The sequence below is a fragment of the Papio anubis genome, chromosome 5, assembly GCF_008728515.1.
Source record: "Papio anubis isolate 15944 chromosome 5, Panubis1.0, whole genome shotgun sequence".
Taxonomy (NCBI): domain Eukaryota; kingdom Metazoa; phylum Chordata; class Mammalia; order Primates; family Cercopithecidae; genus Papio; species Papio anubis.
The window spans coordinates 7092526-7108407 of record NC_044980.1 but is presented as its reverse complement, the minus strand read 5'-3'; the positions used below and the strand labels follow the sequence as shown (position 1 = coordinate 7108407).

The following is a 15882-nucleotide window of genomic DNA, read 5'->3' as shown; positions in this document are numbered from 1 at the left end:
CCTTCCCTTCCTTTCTCCTTCCTTACTTTTTCCTTTCTTCCTTTCCTTTCCCTTCCTCCCTCCCTCCCTCCCTCCCTTCCCTCCTTCCTTCCTTCCTTTCTTTCTTTCTTTCTTCTTTTCTTTCTTTCTTTTCCTTTTCTTTCTTTCTTTCTTTCTTTCTTTCTCTCTCTCTCTCTCTCTCTCTTTCTTTCTTTCTTTTTCCTTCTTTGTCTTTCTTGTTTTTCTTTTTATATAGAATCTCCCCCTGTTTCCCAGGCTGGAGTGCAGTGGCACAATCATGGTGCACTGCAGCCTTGAACTCCTGGACTCAAAGTGATCCTCTCATCTCAGCATCCCAAGTAGCTGGGATTACAGGTATAAGCCACTGCACCCAGCCTCAAACTGCAAGTTCGGTAATTCCCATCCGTCTTTTGAAATCATCTCTGCTAAGGTCATCAGTTACCTAAGGTCATCAGTTACCTAACTATCATCCTTTGTTTTTTTGTTTTTTTGTTTTTTTTTCTTTTCCATTCAGGAGACATTTACTAATCTAGTTGTTAGGTTGTTATTACTAGATTACTAGATCATTTCTCCAGAAGAGTGTTGGGGAGATAGGGTGCATGAAAAATCATAGTACCGGATTACATGGTTTCTGCCTCTGAGGGGCAAACAATCATCTGCACAGCCAAAGGGTAAACAAATAATGACTTCAACTCTATATAGGCTCCCGACCACTGAGTAACCACAGCTAGGGAAGGGAGGCAGTCAGTGAGACCAGCTTAATGCCCTCACAAGTTCTCTTCACTAAGGCATAGTGATTTTTAAAAATATTTACTATCTCCTTATGGGTTTACTCTTACTGCAATTCATTTTTATGAATCTTCTCTTTGGCTTTCATTTTGAAAAACAGTTTGATGTTTAAGCAGCCAATCCTGCAAGGCTTGTGTTCTCACAGCTGTCAAGGGACTGAGTCCAAGTGTTAATATGAATTTGCAATTATCATACAGGGGAGAAATGTGTATGTTGCCAGAAGTATCAGAATACCCTCATAGCAAGATCTATTTTAAAATTTATTGCATCATGGTTTTTTCCAATTCACTGAATATTTCCCAGAGCAGAAATAAATTTAAATGTGATTATTTCTTAGAATTATCTGTTCACCACCAAAACACCCTACTTCATTTAATCTAAAATTGGCTGCAATTTAAGCTGTAATACACATCTTTTATGAAATTCTGTAGTGTGAAGCAAAGCTTAAAGTATCACAGGTCGTAAGTGATATTGTGTGGATCACCCCAGCATCTGCGTGCCTCTGGAGAGCCAGACAAACCCCCAAGATCTGCAGCTCTGAAGGTAGAAATCAGTTAGTGAAAGAGAGAGAGAAAGACAGAGATAAAAACATTTTTGAATCAATTTTATTCTCTCTACTTTCTCTTTTTGAGAGAGAGCTGATGTGTATAGCATTCATAGGTCACAACTTCATTACAGCAATAAAAATATTATGGAAAAAAGATGCACTCAGGTTTAGAAAACCAGGTTACTTATTAGAGTTCAATAAGCTACCTTGATAGAGCTTGTCTTAACTTTAAACTTGGTGTTTCTAATAAACCCAAAGTAAAGTACAAAATGAGAAACTCACTGAGGTCTGTGCCAATGAGCCAAAGCTAGAAAGCTGAAATTAGAAGGTACCCGGGGAACACCTCTACCATGCAACTGAGAACCCTTGATGAGAGAGAGAGGAAGCCAGGGTACCAGGAGGGGCCCAGAAGTCTCCTTTCAAAGGATTGCTTTATACCAGCAGATGGTCCACCCACAGAGGAAACTAAAGGAAAGCCTCATAGCAACCACAGATTTGAAGGCCTCCCTTGGAAGGAAGAGGTGACTTATTTCGGCCTGCTCCAAACTACAAAATAAGTTTAACTTTGACAGAGTAATAATTCATTTAAATAAATGCACATCTAAAAAAGATTTCAAAGCCTTGTGTTTTTCGTTTTGTTTTGTTTTGTTTTTTGAGACAGAGTCTTGCTCTGTCGCCCAGGCTGGAGTGCAATGGCATGATCTCAGCTCACTGAAACTTCCTGGGTTCAAGCAATTCTCTTTCCTCAGTCTCCCCAGTAGCTGGGACTATGGGTATGTGCCACCACACCCAGCTAATTTTTTTGTATTTTTAGTAGAGACAGGGTTTCACCATGTTGGTCAGGCTGGTCTTGAACTCCTGACTTCAAATGATCTGCCCAACTCAGACTCCCAAAGTGCTGGGATTACCATAGCTCTCTCAGGTCTCTCCGATTTTATGATTCTATCCAACTACAATTTTGGAGGGAGATAATAAAATCACCAAATATTTTGGGGACAAAAAGCATAGACATGACATGCTATAACAAGGAGTTGGCAGTTGTTTTGGTAAAGGGCCTGAGAACATTTAGTATTTGCAGGTCATGCCATCCCTGCTGCAATTGTTCAACTCTGCTGCTGCAGCAGAAAAGCAGCTACAGACTATATGTAACATAGGTGTGGCTGCATTGCAATAAAAACTATCTACAAAAACAGATTTGGCCTGCAGACCATAGTTTGCCAATGTTGTTTTATAATATTAAATTGTATTCTGAACTATATGTAATTATCAGCAGAATCCAAAGCCTGCAGTTTTTTATGGTACACTCTGGCCCACCTCCCAGATGGGGCATGGGTAGATGCGGCCTCAGTGGAAGCTCAAAGTCCACCTCAGGTAGGTGACAATCACCTTCCACTCCAGTCCACTCAGCACCGCACAGAACCATAGTCAGAATCCCACATTCTGCTCTTGGGTTCAGAGACAAGGCCACACTGGAGAATGTTCCAATGAGACCAACTACAGCTGAGACAGCTGAGCCACCTTTGCCAACTGAAGAAAAGTGGAATGTAAGACAAGAAGTTGAAGGCAGCCAGCACGTTAGCCCCAGGAGCAGGCACCTAAGACATATTTTACCTGAATCCAAGTTTCTAGCAAATCCTAACATGAAGTGATTCTCATTTATATGCAGGACAGTTACTTGAAACTTTGGGGAGGTAAATTTTTTCTCAATATAAGGGAGATGTTGACAAAAATCAGAGTTGCCTCGCAATGCAATTGGCTGCCTGCGGATGTTTCTCTTTCACTCATGGTGCTGCATGAAGACCAAACTAGTACTCTTAAATTAAACTAACTGAATGGTTTTGATGGTTTTCTCTACTTTTAAATCAAAACTTAATACATTTTGTCATTTTGGACTTTCTTTCTGTTTTACTTCTTTTTCTTTCTTTCTTTCTTTTTTTTCTTTTTTCTTTTTTAAATTTAGGCAAAGGTCTCTGATATGTCCTAGAGACATTTTCCCCATTGTCTTGGGATTAATGTTCAGCTCCTCCTTACTTACGCAAAATTCTGTGGCCAGCTTAAATTTCTCCTCAAAAGAAGGGATTTTCTTCTCTATTGCATTGTCAGGCTGCAAATTTTCCAAACTCTTATGCTCTGTTTTCCTTTTAAAACTGAACACCTTTAACAGCACCCAACTAACCTCTTGAATGCTTTGCTGTTTAGAAATTTATTCTGCTAGAAACCCTAAATTATCTCTCTCAAGTTTGAAGTTCCACAAATCTCTAGGACAGGGGCAAAATGCCACCAGTCTCTTTGCTAAAATATAACAAGAGTCACCTTTGCTCCAGTTCCCAATGAGCTCATCATCTCCATCTAAGACCACCTCAGCCTGGATTTTATTGTCCATATAATCAGCATTTTGGTCAATGTCATTCAGCAAGTCTCTAGGGAGTTCCAAACTTTCCCACATTTTCCTGTCTTCTTTTGAGTCCTCCAAACTATTCCAACCTCTGCCTGTTACCCATTTCCAAAGTTGCTTCCACATTTTTGGTACCTTTTCAGCAGCACCCCACTCTGCTGGTACCAATTTACCGTATTAGTTTGTTTTCACGCTGCTGATAAAGACATCCCTGAGACTGGGCAATTTACAAAAGAAAGAAGTTTATTGGACTTACAGTTACACATTGCTGGGGAGACCTCACAATCAATGTAGAAGGAAGGCAAGGAGAAACAAGTCACATATTACATGAATGGCAGCACGCAAAGAGAGAGAGAGCTTGAGCAGGAGAACTCTTCGTTTTAAAACCATCAGATCTCATGATACTTATTCACTACCATGAGAACAGCTCAGGAAAGACCTGCTCCCATGATTCAATTACCTCCCATGGGCTCCCCCAGCAACAGGTAGAAATTCAAGATGAGATTTGGGTGGGGACACAGCCAAACCGTATCACAGAGTAAATCAAATGAAATCCAGTATGACTGGTGTGGTTATAGAAAAAAAGGAAATTTGGACACAGAGACCAATATGAGGACACAGGGAGAAGGTGGCAATTTATAAGCCCAGGAGAGAGGCCTGGAACAGATCCTTCCCCCATACCTCAGAGGGAAACAACACTGCTGATACCTTCATCTTGGACTTCTAGCTTCCAGAACTGGTGTTTAAGACCCTAGTTTGTGGTCTTTGTTACAGCAGCATCAGTAGATTGATACAGATGCTGAACAATTTACCCAGAACTTGGAAGATCAGAGCCTCATAGATGCCCAGCTTATCTAACAGGTGGGATGTTGGCATTATTTTCCCAAAAGGTAAGATACTATTTTTTCAACATAAAACTGTCCTTTTTGTTGTTCCCCAAGGCTTCACATAACTACTTTTCCCATTGCTTTAACTTTTTTTTTCCACTACACTCAATGATTCTTTTTCTTTTTTCTTTTTTTTTTTACTTTAAATTTCTGGGATACATGTGCAGAACTTGTAGGTTTGTTACATAGGTATACATTTGCCATGGTGGTTTGCTGTACCTATCAACTCATCATCTAGGTTTTAAGCCCTGCATGCATTAGGTATTTGTCCTAACGCTCTCCCTCCCCTTGCCCTCCATCCTCTGACAGGCTCCAGTGTGTGATGTTCCCCTCCCTGTGTCCATGTGTTCTCATTGTTCAACTCTTACTTATGAGTGAGAACATGCAGTGTTTGGTTTTCTGTTCTTGTGTTAGTTTGCTGAGAATGATGGCTTCCAGCTTCATCCATGTCCCTATAAACTATATGAACTCATTCTTTTTTATGGCTTCATAATATTCCACAGTGTATATGTGCCAGGTTTTCTTTATCCAGTCTATCATTGATGGGCATTTGGGTTGGTTCCAAGTCTTTGCTATTGTAAACAGTGCTACAATAAACATACGTGTGCATGGTCTTTATAATAGAATGATTTATAACCCTTTGGGTATATACCCAGTAATGAGATTACTGTGTCAAATGGTATTTCTGGTTCTAGATCCTTGAGGAATTGTCACACTGTCTTTCACAATGGTTGAACTAATTTACACTCCCACCAACAGTGTAAAAGCATTCTTATTTCTCCACAGCCTCATCAGCATCTGTTGTTTCCCGACTTTTTAATAGTCTCCATTCTAACAGATGTGATATGGTATCTCACTGTGGTTTTGACTTGCATTTCTCTAGTGACCAGTGATGATGAGCTTTTTTACGTACGTTTGTTGGCCTCATAAATGTCTTCTTTTGAGAAGTGTCTGTTCATATCCTTTGCCCGCTTTTTGATGGGGTTGGTTTTTTTTTGTTGTAAATTTGTTTAAGTTCCTTGTAGATTCTAGATATTAGACTTTTGTCTGATGGATAGATTGCAAAAATTTTCTCCCTTTCTATAGGTTGCCTATTCACTCTGATGATAGTTTCTTTTGCTGCACAGAAGCTCTTTAGTTTGATTAGATCCCATTTGTCAATTTTAGCTTTTGTTGCCATTGCTTTTGGTGATTTAGTCATGAAGTCTTTGCCCAGCCTTTGTCTTGAATGGTATTGCCTAGGTTTTCTTTTAAGGTTTTTTATGGTTTTGGGTTTTACGTTTAAGTCTTTAATCCATCTTGAGCTAATTTTTGTATAAGGTGTAAGGAAGGGGTCCAGTTTCTGTTTTCTATATATGGTTAGACCCATGGCTTTAACTTTTTAAGAAGTTGACTAGGATTTAGAATATATAGATATCCCCCAAACGGAAAAGTAGGATGATCATATTCAGAAATACCTTTTTCTAAGTTAACTTTTCTGTATCCAAATATCTCTGATTACAGGTATCTTACGAAACTATAGTCTGGAGAATCAATGATCACTTAAGTAGTCTTCATTATCGGTTTTTGTTAGTTTTTTCTTTACCTTTCACATTATCCTTTAATGAGGTTTTGTTATTGATGGATAACTAATTGACCAATAGAGCGTCCTGTTGAAAACTTGCCGCTTTTAATCTGGTGAAATCTCCAGATGTTATACTTCACTTTGTCACTCCAAGATAATTGAATCATAGTAGTGGTTATTCTTATAAGCCATTACAAGCCATCAATGGCTTATATATTTATAAACCACTATTTAAAAGCTTTTGGTTATAATGGCTCACCTGGTAGAGTGCCACGGAGTTTAAATTCTCTATATTATTTAGAAAAGAAATCCATCATTGCAGCACTATTTACAATAGCAAAGACATAAAATCAACTTAGGTGCCCATCAGTGGTAGACTGGATAAAGAAACTGTGGTGCATACACATGACGGAATTCTACACAGACATAAAAAAGAAGGAAATCATGTCCTTTTCAGAAACATGGATGCAGCTGGAGGCCATTATCCTCAGTGAATTTATCCAGGGAGAGAAAATCCAATGCTGCATGTTCTCACTCACAAGTGGGAGTTAGGCTTTAGACACAAATGCGGAAAGAGCAGACACTGGAGACTCTTAAGTGGGGGAGATGGGAAGCGGGGAAAGGGCTGAAAAACTACCTATTGGATACGATACTCACTACCTGAGTGATGTGATCATTCATATCCCAAACCTCAGTGTCACACAATGTACCCATGTAACAAATCTGCACATGTACTGGCTGGATATAAAATAACCAGATAATCAAATAATGAAATAACTATTTGACCAAAATGCTGATAACATGGACAATAAAATCCAGGCTGAGGTGATCTCAGATGGAGATGAGCTCAATGGGAGCTGGAGCAAAAGTGACCCTTGTTATATTTTAGCAAAGAGACTGGTGGCATTTTGCCCCTGTCCTAGAGATTTGTGAAACTTTGAACTTGAGAGAGATAATTTAGGGTTTCTAGCAGAAGAAATTCCTAAACAGCAAAGCATTCAATAGATTAGTTGGGTGCTGTTAAAGGTGTTCAGTTTTAAAAGGAAAACAGAGCATAAGAGTTTGGAAAATTTGCAGCCTGACAATGCAATAGAAAAGGAAATTTCGTGTTTGCGGGGAAATTTAAGCTGACTACAGAATTTTGTGTAAGTAAGGAGGAGCTGAATGTTAATCCCAAGACAATGGGGAAAACGTCTCCAGGGCAAGTCAGAGAACTCTGTGGCAGCCCCTCTCCTCACAGACCCAGAAGTTTAGGAGGAAAAAATTGTTTTGTGGGCCAGGTCCAGGGTCCCTCTGCTGTGTGCAGCCTAGGGACTTGGTGCTCTATATGCCAGCCACTCCAGCTGTGACTAAAATGGGCCAATGTAGAGCTTGGGCTGTGGCTTCAGAGGCTGCAGGCCTCAAGCCTTGGCAGGTTCCACATGGTGTTGAGCCTGCCAGTGCACAGAAGTCAAGAACTGGGGTTTGGGAACCTCTGCCTGGATTTCACAGGATGTATGGAAATGACTGGATGCCAAGGCAGAAGTTTGCTGCAAGGTTGGGGCCTTCATGGAGAACGTCTGCTAGGGCAGTGTGGAAGGGAAATGTGTGGACGGAGACTTCACACAGAGTTCATACTGGGGCACTGCCTAGTAGAGCTGTGAGAAGAGAGCCACCATGCTCCAGACCCCACAATGGTAGATCCACTGATATCTTTCACCATGCACCTGGAAAAACCAGAGACACTTAATGCCAACCCGTGAAAGCAGCCAGGAGGCAGGGTGTACCCTGCAAAGCCACAGGGCAGAGCTGCCCAAGACCATGGGAACCCACCTCTTGCATCAGCGCTACCTGGATGTGAGACAGGAATTCAAAGGAGATCATTTTGGAGCTTAAAGATTTGACTGCCCCATTGGACTTCTGACTTGCGTGGGGCCTGTAATCCCTTTGTTTTGACCAAGTTCTCCTATTTGAAATAGCTGTATTTACCCAATGCCTGTACCCCCACTGTATCTAGGAAGTAACTAACTTGGTTTTGATTTTACAGGCTCATAAGTGGAAGGGACTTGCCTTTTCTCAGATGAGACTTTGGACCACGGACTTTTGAGTTAATGCTGAAATGAGTTAAGACTTTGGGGGACTGTTAGGAAGGCACAATTGGTTTTGAAATGTGAGGACATGAGATTTGGGATGGGCCAGAGGTGAAATGATATGGTTTGGCTGTGTCCCCACCCAAATCTCATCTTGAATTCCCATGAGTCATGGGAGGGACCGGTGGGAGGTAATCAAATCATGGGCCGTGTTTTTCCAATGCTGTTCTCGTGATAGTGAATGAGTCTCACAACATCTGATCATTTTAAAAAGAGGAGCTCCCCTGTACAAGCTCTCTCTCTTTGCCTGCTACCATCCACATAAGATACGACTTGATTCTCCTTGCCTTCCACCATAATTGTGAGGCCTCCCCAGCCATGTGGAACTGTAAATCCAATTAAACCTCTTTCTTTTGTAAATTGCCCAGACTTGAGTATGTCTTTATCAGCAACATGAAAACATACTAATACACTCTGTAAAAATTATCTCTCCAAATAAGCTCACCTTCTAAACTGGCAGGGATTAAGGCTCCAAATAGCACTTTTTTATAGGAGATACAGTTGAAACCATCACACCTTTCCTGGAACATGGGAGTCTTACTTTATATCTAAGGATCTTTATCAGCAAAATAGGATCTTTATTTTTGTTCAGGACAGCTCATTTCCACAATCTCTCTGTCACATAGTTAGACTTGATAATGCAGGGTGGCTTCCTGAGCTGTGGAGAACCATTTCATCACATGCATTCTCAGGCATTTGTGATGAGTCTATCAGAAAAATAATGTATAAATCTTCAGATAATCCCAAAGACCTCATGAAATAAAGTCTGCCTCTGACCCATCAGGAAAGACACATGTTCTCATTGCACTGCGGTTACAGAGTTGGGGCTAATATGCCTTCAACATCTGCATTCCTGTCACACATGGTGACTGCTTTCAGCCCTTGTAAAATCTTAACTAGATGCCACCTGTACAGCACCACAGAAAATAGCTCAGTAATAACGTGGCTCAACATTTCTCAGCTCTGCATGAACAGCAGCCACCCATCAGCAGGCAGAAATTGGGAGCTGAAGAAAACGTGCAACTGAGAATCAATATGGGTCTCCTAAAGTGCCCAGACTCATTAGGAATTGTCTATGCTGACTGCAGTTCATCCCACTTGGCCACGTCTACGTGAGCAGAAACATACCCATACACTCAGAAGGAGCCCCTGGCTAACACATCGATTCACAGCCCAGGAGACAGGAGGCTGCACTTCTGTATGGTGCCCTATTACCACTCATTCAACACAATCTTTTATTAGCACTTCCATTTTTAGTTATTGAAACAGAGCAATCAGACTTTTAAAATATTGATGAGAGAGTGATGTCATGTTTTCACCACCATCTCAGATAGTCAAAGAACATTTTAATGAAAATACAAGTATTTAAGAATTGTATCAAAGCTTATTTTCTTTTCTGGAGTTTAGGACTAGAGAGTGAGGCACTATTGAGGGTTAAATTGTATCCTCCAAAAGTTATGCTGCAGTCTTAACCACTGGGACCTCTTAACGTCACCTTATTTGAAAATAGGGTCTTTGCAAATGTCATCAAGTTAAAATGAGGTCACACCGCATTAACCCTTCCTGTGTAGAAAAAAAAAAGTGCAGCTCACTGCCAGCACTTATATAATTTTACACAAACACTGTCTTTGAGGTTGAAGCAAATCTGACTGATTTTCAATGTGAAAATAATCCAGTCAGAAGTCCAATATGACTGGTGCACTTATACTCAAAACATTTCTAAAGATAACTAATGTCAAATGAATCTTCAGTCAACAATGGTTTAAGAACGGTGTTAACATCACAAGTAGGAATGCTATGTTTTCTAGCATTTGACATTTTCAGCGATCAAGAATTACTACACCTTGTAAATGGAAACAGCACTACTAAAAACAGAATGCTATAAATAGAATGATGTCTTTTGTTTCCAAAGCCAATATTCTAGAGTGATGCAAAAATAATAATAAAAGCGAGATATTTCATGGTAAAGTTATCTCATGGGGAGTAAACACTGCAGTCACAAGTGTGTAGGCAAGCATTCTCTAGACACGTGGGAAAATGGTTACAGTGAGCACTAACCCAATGACTGGTGTCCTTCTATAGCAAGAAAATTTGGACACAGAAACACAGAGAGAATAATGCCCTGTGAAGACATAAAAAGGGACAGACACAGGGGGGAGAATGCCATATGGTGACAGAGATAGTCCTCGCAGTGATGCAAGCCAAGAAAAGCCAAGGACCGTCGGCAACCATGAGAAGCCCGGCAGATGTAAGAAAGGAGCCTCCCCCAGACCCCTCAGGGACAGCACGTCCTTGCGAACATCTTGATCTTGGACTTCAAGCATCTATACCTGTGAGAGAATAAGTTTTTGATGTTTTAAGCTGCCCCAGTTTGTGGTCATTTGTTTCAGCAATCCTGGGAACCTAATACAGGCACTAAGATGTTATTCATTAAAAAAAAGGAATCATGAGTCCTTCCTGAGCTAAGTACATGAAAAACACCATGATGAATCAGTCATGACTCTTTCCTTGAGGAGTTTACCATTTGGTTGGAGAAATAACGCACAAATCGTTATAATGCAGATAGAAAGTCGCATTGCTTTTAAAAGATACTTATCAATGCAGTTCCATTCTGTCACCTCTGAGCCTTCATTATGGAGAGTGAAAAAATAAACTGGATTCAAGGCTTCACATTGCCATCCCCCCATGAATCTGAGATTTAGGATTTGGGGCATATATATGTGGGGCAATAAGTGTGGGTGAGAGGAAAAGTTTGTAAGTTAAAACAGTAGGTCAGATATCATCTCTAACTATTCCTGCTTCTAGACTTTTCGGGGAGAGCCAAATTGTCTCATAGTAGATGCTTGCTTCTTCATGGAAGCACACAGCCTCAAGAAAACCAAAGCATAGTAGTTACGCTGATATCAGCCTGCCTGCTCCTCATGACGTCTGCTTTCTCTCATCCTGTTAGTGACCACTCCCCAACAGCACATGGGCCTGAGGTGGGACTGGCAATCGCTGTGTTTTTTCCCAACAAGAGGAGGAGGATGGCTACAATGGAAGACACGGCATTGAGAAATGATCCAAAAACATGTGTCTGGGTCTTGCCTGAGATTACTATATGGAATTTGAAGGCAGAGAAGTTGTCTCTTCCCTGAAAGGATAAGAGATCTAGGGTACCAGCTGCTGTTTGCTCTCAATATGGAGAAGGTCTATCTGAAAAAAGAAGCCATGCACAACCAACCAAAACCATGATAAAGGAAGAGGTAGATTCCTGTGTACCCAGACCCAGCAACACCAAAGTCTGATCCACCCCTGCACTTCTTGGCCGTGTAAGACAACATACTCCATCTTTTCAGCGTGGCTCCTCCATCAGAATGAGCCCCAACCTTCACAAATGTGTGCCTCTGTTAATGAACACAGCCTCACTGGCCATTGCGTATCACACCACCTTGTTTTTACCCTTGCACAGAATCTTATTCTTTCATAAGTATAACATTCCAAATTTGGGGGAAAAAACCCAATGCACACATTAATTTATTTTAACCACTAATTGCAATATATCTATCATCTATCTACCTATAAGTAGATTCATTTAAATATAGACATATCCCAGTAATGCAAGGTTAGCTTAACACTGAAATGCCAATCAGCATAGTTTTCTATATAGATGAAATAATTCATTAATAGAAAGAAAGAAAATCATTATAGTCTCAACAGTTTAAGAATAGGCATTTGACAAAGTCTAACACCTATTAATATTTTTTAAAACATCAATAAAATAAGAATATAAGTGAACTTCCTCAACCTGATACAATGCTTCTACAACAAACCTATATGTAAAATTAGAATTAATGGTGAAACACTGCTTTCCTCTTAAGAGCAGAATCAAAAACAAGGATATTTGCTCTCAGTACATTTATTAAATAGCCTATTGGAAATCCTAGACAATAAGTCAAGAAGTCATGATAAAGGAAGACAATAAGTCATGCCATAAAAATTAGAACTGCCATAAAAATTAGAAAATTTGGGAGGAAGTCTCTAAGATGGGCCTTCCCCAGGACCCCTGATCCTGGCACTCATGCCTTCATCTAATCCCCTCTCCTTGAGTGTGGGCTGGGCTTACCCAACTGATTCTAGCAAACAGAATGTGGCAGAAATGAAAGAATGTCACTCTTGATATGAAGTTCTAAAAAGATGGCGGCATTTGCTGGGCAGTCTCTGGCTCTCTCTCTCTGTCAGATCACCAGCTGCTATAGCACGAAGTCACCCAGGAGGTCTGCTGAGAGCTCCACATTGCAAGAAATCAGGGCCTGACAGCCATCATATGAATGAGTTTTGAAGTAGATCTTCTGGGGCCTGGAAACAGCCAAGTGAGTATGCTTGGAAGCAGACACCACCCTATCCAAGTTTAACCTTCATATGAGACCACAGCCCCGGCTAGCAGCCTACATGCAACCTCATGAGAGACTTTAAGCCAGAGTGACCCAGCTAAGCCACATCCACATCCCTAACCCACAGAAACTCTGAGATAATAAATATGTCATTTTACACCAAATTATGACGTTTTATTTGAGGTAATTTGTTATGCAGCAATGAATAAATCAAACAGGTAAGTATACAACTGTCTTTATTTGCAGAAGATATGACTTCTATTGAAAGAAACAAAGGAATCTGTGAAAGAGATCCTAGAATTAATACATGAGTTATGCAAGGTCACAGGATGCAATATCAATTCTATTTCTATATACTGGCAACGAAAAAAGAAATTAAAAAATAAATATTTAAAGTAGAATTAAAAACATAAAATACTTAAGGATAAATTGACTAACCTGTGTGCAGAATATGTAACTAGAAACTACAAAACATTGCAAGAAAAGTTACAGAAAATCTAAATAAATTGGGAAATACATCATGTTAAAAGAGGAAAAGAATAAATAGTGTTATGATGTCAGTTCTCTACAAATTACCTATAAATTCAATAAACTTTGTCAAACTATGATCAGGCTTTTAAAAAAAACTTGACAAGCTGATTCTAAAATTTATATGAGAATTAAATGACCTAAAATTGGCCAAGGGTTTAAGAAGTGGATGGAACATTTATGGCAATATTTCAATGTTATAATTTCTTTTTCACCCAAATGCTGTATAAAAGTTTTGTTTTGTTCTATTTTGTTTAGATTGATTTTTGTTGTTGTTCTGTTTTCATTGTTTTGACCAAACATTATTTCATAGTGGAAACTGTAGGCAGGGAATATGGCTAGAATTATTTATGCTTTGAAAATCTACTGTAATTTTATAGTTTTAATTTTTCCATGAAAATAACTTTAAAAATGTATATATTGGATTTTTGTTATTTAATATAGTGCTATTATTCAAGCCATGACTAGTGCATTTCTGTAACAAATTTTCAAAGGAAGACAATACTTCAAAATCAGAAATGTTCCTATAAAGGGAAGTTATTGATTTTTCAAATACTAACTCTGGGCAAGTCTAACTGTGGGCATCTTGTAGTGGTTCTCCCTTACATGATCTCTTATGGGCTGAAAATGTGCTCCCCCAGACCCCCGCGTTCCTAGGGAATCTCGTTTTTTCCAAGGCATCTCTTTTTAAGGGCCCCTCTCCTAATGCTCTGCAGACAGTCTACTTATGCTTTTGATCTTCTATGTGGCATTTTATCACTTCTATCAAAGCAAGGGGATATGTTTCCCATTTTTATTTAAACGATATACAAGCACTGTCTGAATAATAATACAATATTTTAAAAATCTTTTGGCCAGGTGCAGTGGCTCACGCCTGTTATCCCAGCACTTGGGGAGGCCAAGGCGCATGGATCACGAGGTCAAGAGATCGAGACAATCCTGGCCAACATGGTGAAACCCCATTTCTACTAAATATACAAAACTTAGACAGGCATGGTGGCACATGCCTGTAGTCCCAGCTTCTTGGGGAAGCTGAGGCAGGAGAATCGCTTGAATTCAGGAAGCGGAGGTTGCAGTAAGCTGGGATTGTGCCACTGCACTCCAGCCTGGTGACAGAACAACAACAAAAAAATTAAGTATTATGTTTTTCTATTATAAAGGAAAGTGTTCACAGTCAAGTTTTCTTTACATCTTAGGCCATAAGAAACGGAATTCTGTGTCCTCTACACAACCATCTACCCTCCAAATTTTTCTGGCATTTCTTTCTAGCTTCTTTAACCCTGAATTGGCCTGTTTTGTGGCACCTTCCCGCGCCTCTCTGGAATATGAAATTTCCTAAGCCTCTGTGATGGTATTGTTCTGTTTTTAAGCTACTAACTGGGCAGTCATGCAATCATGTTACTAAATTCACTCTGAGTTTTCATGCTTTCTTTCTTCCCACTTCACTTCCTTCTGTATGGGTAAAGCTCTCTGCACGGTTGTACCCAGTGTCTCAGTTATGCCACATTCTCAGCAGTTGGAGGCCCCTGTCTGCCAAGCACTCCTGCCTCCGTTGTGCAGTGATCCTCCATGAGCAGGTATCTTGAGAGGTGGAGGAGGCTTCAGGGCTTTCTGATTCCCACTCATTTTCTTACAGATCAAATGCCCCAAGTTGCCTTTAATCTTTACTTACTTTGTTCTCATTTTTCCCCAACTGAAACTATCTAAAAGGGTTGCTATGGGGTCAAAAAATAATGACTACATAGAGCAATGAAATTTGGCCAAATAAAGGGGTTTTTTAAATTTTATATTCCAGTTCTTCCTGCAGTTTCCTTTTCCCATCAGGACTGAGGCCACAATAAGTGTACACTCCTGCCTGATGCCCTCCCCCGCAACCTTCTGCTGGTGCCCACTGACTCCTGTGGACTATTGGCTCTCACACTTCCCTGTGAGCTTCTGAATCTGCACCAGCAAGTGGCCAGGTAGCCACTTGAGACTGTTGGATTTTTATCAAACTGTAATATTCAAGGGTATGTCTATATTCACCTTCATCAAAGAGTACTATAAAACCATCCAGCCTCTGCCAGGTTCTGAGCAGAGAGAAATCTATGCCTTCCTCTCTCCTCTCTTCTCCCCAGACAACTGCATTCTTGTACAGTCAGCTTCGTGATCCCTGCACCAGAGCATGGGGCATACGCTTAAGTATATCAAAAAAAGGAAATCAAGAGGCTGAATGCATTTAACGATTGTCGTGTTGAACCATTCCTTTCAGGAACTTGTTGCCCAAATCTTATCTAAAGAGAGTGACGTCATTTCAGCATCTGAGAGTGCAGCCCAGATGTTTAAGGATCCAAGGAGCAGGAGTGAGGGATAAACAAACCAACATACTCCTATCTGCAAGGCTTCAAAAGGCAGCTGCAGACACCTTGAAATGCCCATCTGTTCAGACCTCTGTTCTTCTACCAACACCTTTCTCACCAGCAGGATCTGCCTCACAGTTTTCAGGGTTCAGTGCAAAGTGGAAGGTAAGGCCCTTGTTTAAAGAAGTATTTAAAAAATTCAACATAGAGAGAGAAAAGCATTAAACCAAGCATGGAGCCACCTGGAATGCACATATCACATTCCCATGAAGCTGGTCCCATGAAGCTAGTCAGTATAAAAGAACACATAAGAACAGAGCAAAACTTTCTG

At 40.3% G+C, this 15882-nt stretch overlaps 2 long non-coding RNA genes across 3 annotated transcripts in view; one reads left to right on the top strand and one right to left on the bottom strand.

The window, feature by feature from the left end:
- Positions 1 to 15882, bottom strand: part of LOC108586233 — a 140621-nt gene that overhangs the window by 55564 nt on the left and 69175 nt on the right. The gene's annotated exons all lie outside the window — the stretch shown is intronic.
- LOC116274870 overlaps positions 15159 to 15882 on the top strand; it is a 41694-nt gene continuing 40970 nt past the window's right edge. For both annotated transcript variants that reach the window (XR_004183645.1, XR_004183644.1), the window contains exons 1-2: positions 15159 to 15221; positions 15464 to 15716. This is a non-coding gene — a long non-coding RNA (uncharacterized LOC116274870). The remainder of the gene's footprint in view (positions 15222 to 15463; positions 15717 to 15882) is intronic.